General features: G+C 39.2%; 1 long non-coding RNA gene and 1 pseudogene across 1 annotated transcript; one reads left to right on the forward strand and one right to left on the reverse strand.

Moving 5' to 3' along the window:
* The first annotated feature begins 203 nt into the window (after window positions 1-203).
* Window positions 204-6284, forward strand: LOC141813041 (uncharacterized; annotated as a pseudogene).
* Window positions 6285-7912: 1628 nt separating this feature from the next.
* On the reverse strand, window positions 7913-9488 carry LOC141813138 (uncharacterized). The gene is made up of 3 exons (XR_012600385.1): window positions 9422-9488; window positions 9231-9326; window positions 7913-7994 (listed from the first exon to the last, which is right to left on the reverse strand). It is a non-coding gene; the product is annotated as an uncharacterized LOC141813138 (long non-coding RNA).
* Between the last annotated feature and the right edge of the window lie 705 nt (window positions 9489-10193).

Raw genomic sequence — 10193 nt, forward strand, 5'->3', positions numbered from 1 at the left:
ATAAAGAATACAATACCAAATGCACAGATAAGGGTGTAACATACATAAGATACAGCATGAAAAGCATAAAGATGTGCGAATAAAGTATAAGAAATGGTTATATATCCTACGCACATCATGGTACAGCAGCTAAACCAAGTCAGAATTCAGCCCTAAGTTCAACACAACAAAATTCAGCTCAAGAGGAAGAATCGAGGGTACCTCTGCCTTTTTCACAACGTAAAACTCAAACAAAGAGGAATGTAGAAGAGGAGAAAGCCAAGGAATATCAAGAGTTTGTCAAGTTGTTTAGCAAGGTAGAGGTTAATGTATCATTGTTGACCATGGTCAAATAAATTCCAAGGTATGTAAAATTCCTTAAGGATCTATGTGTTCATAAGAAGAAAGGGAATGAATTGATTAATCTGGGGAAGAATGTTTCAGCGCTTATTCATCCAGTTCCTCAGAAATGTAAAGATCCAGGGGTTTTTACAGTATCATATGAGATATGGAGGAACATATTTTATGATGTCATGTTGGATTTGAGAGCCTCTATTAACGTGATGCATAGATCAGTTTTTCAGATGCTTGAGACAGATCCTATGCAGCCTATAGGAGTTGTCATTTAGTTAGCAGACAGGAGCCAGACTCACTCAGCTGGTATGATTGAAGATGTACTTGTAAAGGTTAAGGAACTAATTTTTCCAATAGACTTTTATATCCTGGACATAGAGGGTGATTACTTGGCACATAGATTGCCACTTATTCTTGGGAGGCCAACTTTGAAGACTACAAGGATAAAGATTGATGTATATGCATGCACACTATCCATGGAGATCGGAGATACAATGGTCCAGTTCAGCCTGTTTGATGCTTGATGTAGTTCCGCAAGTGTACGGAATGTCGTCAAGTAATAAAAAGATATCGAATCACAGGGACTGTGTATTAGCTATAGTGATGTCACTGAGATAGTTGCCTAGACTCGGAGGGAAACGGAAAAGTTGAGGATTGTGTATGTGTGTGTATGGTAGAGAAAGAGAGATTGACTTAGGTTTATAGATGAGATGGATAAGTCTAGGATTTCGGATTCATATCAATGCTAGGTGAAGTCCCTAATTCATGTTTGTTCCATTACTCTCAATGTTTACCACCTTGTAGAGATTCTTACCAAAATACCAACTCGACCTCGTCAGGCTTTGTTGGCATTTGACCTTGAAGTCCTATGTGGTGACCCTCTAGTAAAGGTGACGCTAGAAAGTCCGATTAAAGTCATTCCTCCTGTCATGAGACGCCCCGGGCATACGATCCAACGTCATACCCTCTATCACCAAGTACCCTGCTAAGGACCTTGTCCTAGTGGCCACCAACCATTAGATATCCCTTATGGGGGTTTACTACTATGTAGGAATCACTTCGGAAAGTCCGGTTAAAGGCATTCCTCCTGTCACGAGGCACCTCGGGCATATGATCCTAGGATCTCCCTACACAGTAATCTATCCCTCATAATCATGCATATGCGCTCACACAAACATTTCATCAAACACATTCAAGGCACATAATACATGAAACAAATGTAAACACTTCATTGAATAGGGAAAATGACATAAACTAGTTCATACATCACCATCATCACATAGATGTTCATCCTACATCCTAAACTCAAGGATCTACTCCATTACAAGAAGATTACAACAAGAATACATGAAAAACATCATCCACCAAAGAGGGGAAGACTTATCTTTGAAGCGTGGGCATCCGTTGAAGATCTTCTCGCTCCGGTGTAGGATGGATCGATGGAGATGAAGTGTTTAGGGCCTCCCCAAGAGTGGGGAGGCACCTTCCCCCTAGCCAAGACCTAGGGTTTTGGAGAATGACCAAAGATAACCCAAGATTGGGTTTGTTTTCCACTTATATACTCTCCCAAATCTACCTAGATTTTCCCTGATTTATAAGGCTCTGCCTCAATGGGGTTTTCACCCAATAAACCTAGTTTTCTTCAATTGGACCCTAAACCAAAGTTGTAGAGCTTTAAATTATCTTCAATTTGATGGGTGGACCAACCCATAACTCCTTCTGAGCCAAAAGTTATGTTGGTTCGAAGTTTGGTCTGCAGTTTAGGCAGAGCACCCAGTATGGCCGTGGTCAGGAGGCACGGCCATGCCATTTAGCACGGCCTAGAGAAGTCATCTTTCTGTATATCCTGAAGTAAAGTTATAGATCTTAAAGTTCTCTACGTTTCGGTATGTAGCACGGACTGTGGGTCTATCTGAGATGAAAGTTATGCCCGTTTTACTTTAAGTCTGCAAAACTGTCCAGAAGGGAGACACGCCCAGCATTTTCCGTCACACGACCGTGCCTAATAGTCACGGCTTGGAACAGACACGCTTATGGAAAATAGGCACGGCTTGGCATAGTCGCGCCTCTGGAAAATAGGCACGGTCGTGCCTAACAAGCACGACCTACACCTGGCGCGACTCTGGGAATGAAGCATGGCCGTGCCTTTTAGGCACGGCCCCAAGCTGGATCAGGCAAAAACTGGGGCACGGCCGTGCCTAATAGGCACGACCCCAACATGGTCCTGCTCTGGAAGTGGGCACGGATAGAGGCACGGCCGTGCCTAGTAGGCACGACCGTGTTCTTCTTTGTTACTCCTTCTTCTCCATTTCTTCTTGTTTCTCTCCACCATCAATAATGCATCGTTTTGGCTCTAAATCGCATCCTGTCAAGCAAAATATACAAAGAGCAGATCTCCAAATAAAAGAGTAGAAATATGCAATATAAAAGAATAACGTGTGACAAAGTGTAGCATATGCAATGAAATATAAGTAGATGAGTGTTAAAATAAAGTTAAAAATCATATATGATCTACGCTCATCAATGCTATGAAGCACCCTAGAGAGGATCACTCGATTATAAGCATGGACATTTTAGATGATTTGTTGAATGTTGATTTATTTGCTGATCATGTTTTATTTGATGATTTTAGGGATGCAAAGGATATTTTGTCTATTGAGACAGATATTATGGAGCCTATTTCTGACATATTTTCTGTAGGAGATGATCGAGTGAGTGTAGGGGATTGCACTGAGCCCCAGGGACCACCACTATTGCTTGAGGATTCAAAGGATATATATGTGAGTGTAGAGGATTGCACTAAGCCCCAGGGATCACCAATATCTACAGAGCAGACACAGCCTAATTTGAAGCCTCTGCTAGATCATTTGAAGTATACTTATTTGAGAGATGATCATCAGCTACCTGTCATCATTGCAAAGAATTTAGAGCCAGAGCAGGAGGAAAAATTATTACAAGTCTTGAGGCAACACAAGAAAGCCATCGGATGGACACTTGATGATATACATGGGATTAGTCCTGCTATCTGCATGCACAGAATTCACTTGGAGGAGAACATGTAGCCAGTGAGACAACCACAGAGGAGACTCAACCCATTGATGTTGGATGTTGTGAAGAAAGAGGTAACTAAGCTTCTACAGGTAGGTATCATTTATCCTATCTCTGATTCTAAATGGGTTAGTCCTATTCATGTTGTCCCGAAAAAATCAGGAGTGATAGTGGAGGCAAATGAAAATAATGAGTTGGTCCCAACACGAGTGAAAAATGCCTGGAGGGTTTGTATTGATTATAGGAAATTGAACCAAGCAACAAGGAAGAACCATTATCCATTGCCCTTTATTGATCAAATGTTAGAAAGACTGGCAGGAAAATCTCACTATTATTTTGTAGATGGTTATACAAGCTATTTTTAGATTTGCATAGATCCGGAAGATCAGGAGAAGACCACCTTCACTTATCATTTCGGTACATTTGCCTACAGATGGATATCATTTGGGTTGTGTAACGCTCCAGGGACCTTCCAGAGGTGCATGGTGAGTATATTTAGTGAGCTTTTAGAGCACTGCATGGAGGTATTCATGGATGATTTTTCTGTATTTGGCACTTCATTTGATCATGTTTGAAAAATTTGTCTAGAGTTTTATACAGATGCACTGAGACTAACCTTGTGTTAAATTTTAAAAAATGTCACTTTATGGTAGAGCATGGAATTGTATTGGGCCACATCGTCTCTAGGAAAGGTATTGAGGTAGATCCTACAAAAGTTAATGCTATATCGTCTTTATCTTACCCCGTATGCGTACGAGATGTTCGAGCTTTTCTTGGCCATGTAGGATTTTACAGGAGATTTATTAGACTTCAGTAAAATTGCTCTTCCACTCTCTTGTTGGTGCAATAGTTGCCCCAAGTGCATTGAGTTTCAATGTTTGGCTAAACCATGTTTAAAGTTAGGCAATTCTTATTGATCTAACATGCGTGATGCAAGTTTGCAGGAAAGTCCAAGCGTAGTCTTGGCAAAAGAAAAGTCCAAGTGGGTAGTCTTGGCAAAGGAAAAGTCCAAGTGGGTAGTCTTGGCAAAGCAAAAGTCCAAGTGGGTAGTCTTGGCAAAGAAAAGTCCAAGTGGGAAGTCTTGGCAAGCAAAAGTCCAAGTGGGTAGTCTTGGCAAAGAAAAGTCCAAGTGGGAAGTCTTGGCAAAGAGAAGTCCAAGTGGGTAGTCTTGGCAAGCAAAAGTCCAAGTGGGTAGTCTTGGCAAGCAAAAGTCCAAGTGGGTAGTCTTGGCAAGGAGAAGTCCAAGGTTGGTCTTGGCAAGGACTTGACATGACGAAGCTGATGGAAGCATCTCAGGCTAGTGCAGGGAGGCATGAGGCTATGGGAGGTGTTTGAAGGCCGAGGTCTAGGTCAAGAGAAGCTGAAATGTGATTTTTCAGCTTCACCAGTCGACTGGCCCTGCCAGCAGTCGACTGCTCATAAATCAGACGCACACAGAAAGATCAGTCGAGCCAGAGGAAGACAGTAGTCGACTGGGGAGTCGACTGTTCCTATGGTTAGTCGACTGTTGCCAGTCGACTTGTCTTGGAACAGTCGACTGTGATTTGAACGTTGCAGAGAATTGGCAAGCATTTAATGGCATTTAATGCAAGATTTTGTTGCCGATTGAAGGCATCAGTCGACTGGCCCTGCCAGCAGTCGACTGATGTTGCAGAGATTATAAAAGAAGCCTGCACGAGAACAACTCATCTTCTTCGCCATTCTTTCATTCTTTTGTGCTTCTTTTGTGAGCGTTTTTGTGCTCAGATCTCTGCTTTATTCCTCTCCTCCTAGATAATATTTTATATCATTTTGAGGAGATCCAAAAAGGTGTAAAGGTTTCTCCGCCTTCGAGTTTTCGAGAAGGAGAAGATTCATAGTGCATCGGGTGTGTGCGTGCGTGTGGATCCTTGGATTAGTCACCTCTGCGGAGGTGGATACCAAGTAAAATAAACCGGGTTAGCGTTGATCTCTTTCTTTCTCTTTTATATTTTTGCTTCCGCTAATCTCTGTGCAGAGAAAGATCAAGAAAAATCGAGAAACGCTATTCACCCCCCCTCTAGCTATTCAACCGATCCTAACAAATCCTAGATTTTGGATTTTACTTTGATTTTCTTCTCAAAATTTCATGTTTAACCCAACCGCTCCCCTAAATCCCTGCTCCCCCTACATCCATGACAAACTCATTCAACAATGTTCAAGTAAAAGCCTCATTCTATTGTAATGTTTGATCTTTCTGAGACACACTCCCCCTAGACCATTGCACCAACAATGAATCATGAGGGTTAATCGTAGAGGGTTAAGTATATATACTTCAACCGGGCTTTAGGATCAATATGATTCGAGGAATGGTATCAATGGGGTGCCCAAACTGCTTCCTTGATTAATCTCAATGACCATAAGGATGTTCTTAGATCATGGTAAGTTATAGGATACACAAATGGTCAAGAATGAGTCAAAATTTGAGAATTACAGTCACATCAGTCGACTGATGAATGAACCAGTCGACTGATACCTTGATTCAAAAACTCACAGATTTTTCAATCGAGTGAAAATCAAGTAGCAGTCAACTGGGTCAGTCGACTGATGTCTGCATCGGTCGACTGATGCCCTGAAAACAGCATTGTGCATGTTTTTGATACGAACTTCAGAAATGCATTAAAAATTCTACAAAATTTAGAAAAATCTGAAATTTTGCGAGCACATTTATTTTCACATGTATTATCAAGGAAAAATATAAATTTATAAAAAATGATTGTATTTTACATGTTTGATACCAAATTTCAAAAAATTGTGAAAACTCTTAATGACACAAAAGCTTTGTATCAACATTCTTGATGATTAAGATTGTCTATAGGTAGATATCACTAAAGCTTTCATATGGGTTTATGAAATATGTCTAAATTGTAGATTTGGGGTCATAATTGAAGTATGTTTCAAAATGATATGTTAAACTACAAGAACTCTCCCTAAATCCATACACCATCCTTAATTAAAACACACTACAACAAAAATGACTTTTCGCAGCGCGCAAATATGCTATCCGCAGCGCACATCGCACGCTGCACAGTTGCAAGCTGTTAAAAGTCATTAGGCATCCGCAGCGTGCATTGCGCGCTGCGGAAGCTCACATCCGTAGCACGCAATGCACGCCGCGGATGATCGCATCCGCAGCGCACAATGTGCGCTGCGGATGTGAGCTTCCGCAGCGTGTATTGCGCGCTGCGACTGAGAGCTTCCACAGCGTGCATTGCGCGCTGCGGATGTGAGCTTCCGCAGCGCGCAATGCACGCTGCAGATGTGATCAATCGCAGCGTGCAATGTGCGCTGTGGATGAAATAAAATAATTAAACCATTCAAATCACAATTATAAACTCAAAACTCAAATAATTAATAACATAAATACCACACAAATACTATAAAAATTACACATTTATAATCCAACAATTATATATAACATTCACATTTTTTTCACTAATGAAAATAATTTGTTCCACAATTATTATAAATGCCAATGTCAATGGCAAGCTGCCACACTTCTCTAACATCTTTATCTATTACGACTCAGGAAACTATACACGAGGCAAACATCCAAACTGTATTCATACTCTTCCAATCTTTGGTGTACAAAAACCACCAATGGAGATTTTTCAGCATCTTTGGTAGCCGATATGCTGCTAGGCGATCTTCATCTCTAATCAGGGATATTGAATCTGATGGCTCATCCAGAAAACGGATAATGCAATTAGCATAAACCTGTGGATGCTTGCCTTAGTTAATTAATACTAAACTAAAAGTTCATTGATTGAATACATCAAAACATTTTTTTGTTCAGAACATACCTCAGCAATCAATAGACTCTCATCTTCTTTCAATGAAGAAGCAACACCTAGTGCCCGAATAAGGTCCTTCAATTTCCCCGACTTGGGCACATTGATTGTGTAAGTTGATGGCTCAATACTACCATCGGTACTGAAAACAGTAACAGCCATTGTCCTCATTGTTGTTGATGGCAGTGGCAGAGACAAATACATGAAGGGATCAAATGTTATGGACACTTTACTGCATACAGGACAAACTAAAGTCGACTTATATTGACCCTGTAATGTTAACGAAGAACAAGAAACTCCAATTACTAGAGATCAAATAAGAAAGATTTGTATGATTAGTAAAAGTACATTACCCACAAAAAGCATAGGATACGTTTAAGAAAGCATAATGAAAATGAATTCTTTCAGAATGTTTTTGCAACAAAGTGAGAACTGAAAAGTATAATCAATAATCCCAATAGGTCACACATGCCATAAGAAACTTTGACATAAACAAAACCAAATCAACTGCTGTATCACCTCGATTTCTATATTTCCTAATAAATATTGGGAGATCAGATTTCTAATGTAGATCAATTGGCCAAGATAAGCATTTAGCACAGAACTACAGGACTCACCTGGCAAATATCAACTATGATCCCCAAATGCCATAGCAAGCTCTCCCTGTGTAGAAGTACAGGCTTAGTGAAGATATAGTTGTAGGTTGTCCTTCTTAGACTGATCTAGTTGTAGGTTGTCCTTCTTAGCTTCACTTTTACAGATCATGTTTTCTAATAATGCAGAGACTTGCACTTCCAGAACAACCTGTACAGAATAACAGAGCTCACAAAAGCACAAAATTTTCAAGTCTGGTAACATATTCACTTACAAAGTGATAACAACAAAGCAACTAATTTGTTTTTAGTTTATCTATTAAATACAGTACAAAAGAAAAGAAATGCATCAAAGAAAGTCAATCAAAACTCTCATCTTTTTTTATAGAAAGTTAGATAGGGCTCTCTTAACATCTTGGCACCAAAACTCTTAATTATCTTATCTAACCAAGTGTCTACAGAACTTTGAACATGTTGTTACTACGGATTATTATCCTAGTTCAAGCCATTCAATATAGGTGGGTTGTTCTAGCGCAAGCTCAAGTTGAGATGAGATCCAGTATGACACTTAACATGGCTGATATTGATGGCAGCAAGTACAAATACACAAGCACATACAGAAAGAAGTGATGCTAGTTCTCATCACGTCAACAATAAGCCCTGAAAGAAGTGATGTTAGTTCTCATCATGTCAACAATAGGCCCTTATGAGGCTTACAAAGAATAGGGGTTACACCCAAAACCATACTGGAGAAAATTAGAGCCTACCAGCTAGTATGGAAAACAATGAAATCTTACAACCACAGCTAAACTTGTCAATAAATGAGTATCAGGAGTCTACAAATATAGGCTTACTATTCTCTTCAATAGTTGCAACCAAGTTTAGCCCCATATGGTGCATTGTTGTGCGCTGGTAGTTTATAGACTTAAATATTTTACAAGACTAATGTTACGAGTCATTTCTATCTGGGGCAAAATGCTGCAATTTCGATCATTAAACATCACATGCTGCCAATCAAGAATATTTCCAAGAATTTTAGGCTAACAATTGAACTACAGACATTAAAGGTATGTCAAGCCTTAAATGGAGAAGATTCATGTTTATCCAGAACACATGAAATAAATTGCCATGATCTATTCAAGGCTTTAATGCTTCCCATGATGGAACTTATGCATTGGACTTCTGCTCCCAACTAAAATTAAAGGTAGACAGTAAAAGCAATAAACCAGAGTTAAATAGCTTAAGCTTATGTACTACACTTTCAAGTAATCTGCAACTTGGTAATTCATAGGCAATGATACCTGGCCAGGTAACCATCACCATCTTTGATATTACCATAACAAGTTAAATAAGAAAATGACATGACACAATCACTGCACATTAGAAAAGTTAATCAATGAAGATAAACTAAAAGCAGACTATAATCAAGCAGTGAAAAAGAAGTTACCTCTTGATCTGATTTCGAATTACAATCTAGAGGAACCCTGTTCCATTCTTCCATTAATATCAAATTTGTTCGTCCAGAGAAGTCCCATATGCGAACCTACCCCAACAAATGAAAGTGAAAAAAAAAACTCAGATGTGCTACATTTCCCATAAGGACAGAAATGAGGATATATCTCTCAAATGTACACATACAGGTTCTGAATCAATGCCGAAAATCTTGCTTGCCCTTTTGTAATTTTCAACAGCATTGTCCTATATGACAAACACAGGTTCTCATCCTTATGTACACATACAGGTTCTCATCCTTATGCATGGCTTAGTTGGACACATATATCACAGGAACTTTTTGAAAAAAAACAAAATGAATGAGTTGCTTTTGTTTCCAACAAAATATTATTTCAATTATATGCTTGAGGAGAGGCATATTTTAAAAAAAGGGAAGTAAAGACTTTCCACTATCTTTCACATTAATCTGGCTTGCATTAGAATTAGATGAATCCATCGAGTCCTCCCGGGCAACTTGTGACCCATCCTTATGTTTCCCATCCTTCTGAGAAATATATGGAAGCAAAATGTACAAAAGTTAGCATAAGAAGTGGACAACAACTTTAAGTTAGGTGATCATACATGACAAATTGGACACTGCCAATGTGCATATGTTTTCACCAAGTAAATGTATGCCATGTCATGCAGGGTGACACCAGCTATATTATTCAAAAATGCATTTGTTTATTGTGATAGTTTTGTTAGATATAACTATTAGAGATAAACAAGTCAAAGGCATTCCTACAAGTATGCATACTTTTATATAAAATTAGTCATGTCTAAAGTCACATGAACTGCACTAATCATAATTGATATATAGTAAGATATCAAGTTATTTACTAGCTCTAATAGCCATTTAGCTTGAATTTAAACATTGATCCACAACCAAATTCTATCCTTATGTTAAGCATACTTACAC

The sequence above is a fragment of the Curcuma longa genome, chromosome 20 (genome assembly GCF_044706935.1).
Source record: "Curcuma longa cultivar G26 ecotype Majalengka, Jawa Barat chromosome 20, ITB_CL_G26_1.1, whole genome shotgun sequence".
NCBI classification, from domain to species: domain Eukaryota; kingdom Viridiplantae; phylum Streptophyta; class Magnoliopsida; order Zingiberales; family Zingiberaceae; genus Curcuma; species Curcuma longa.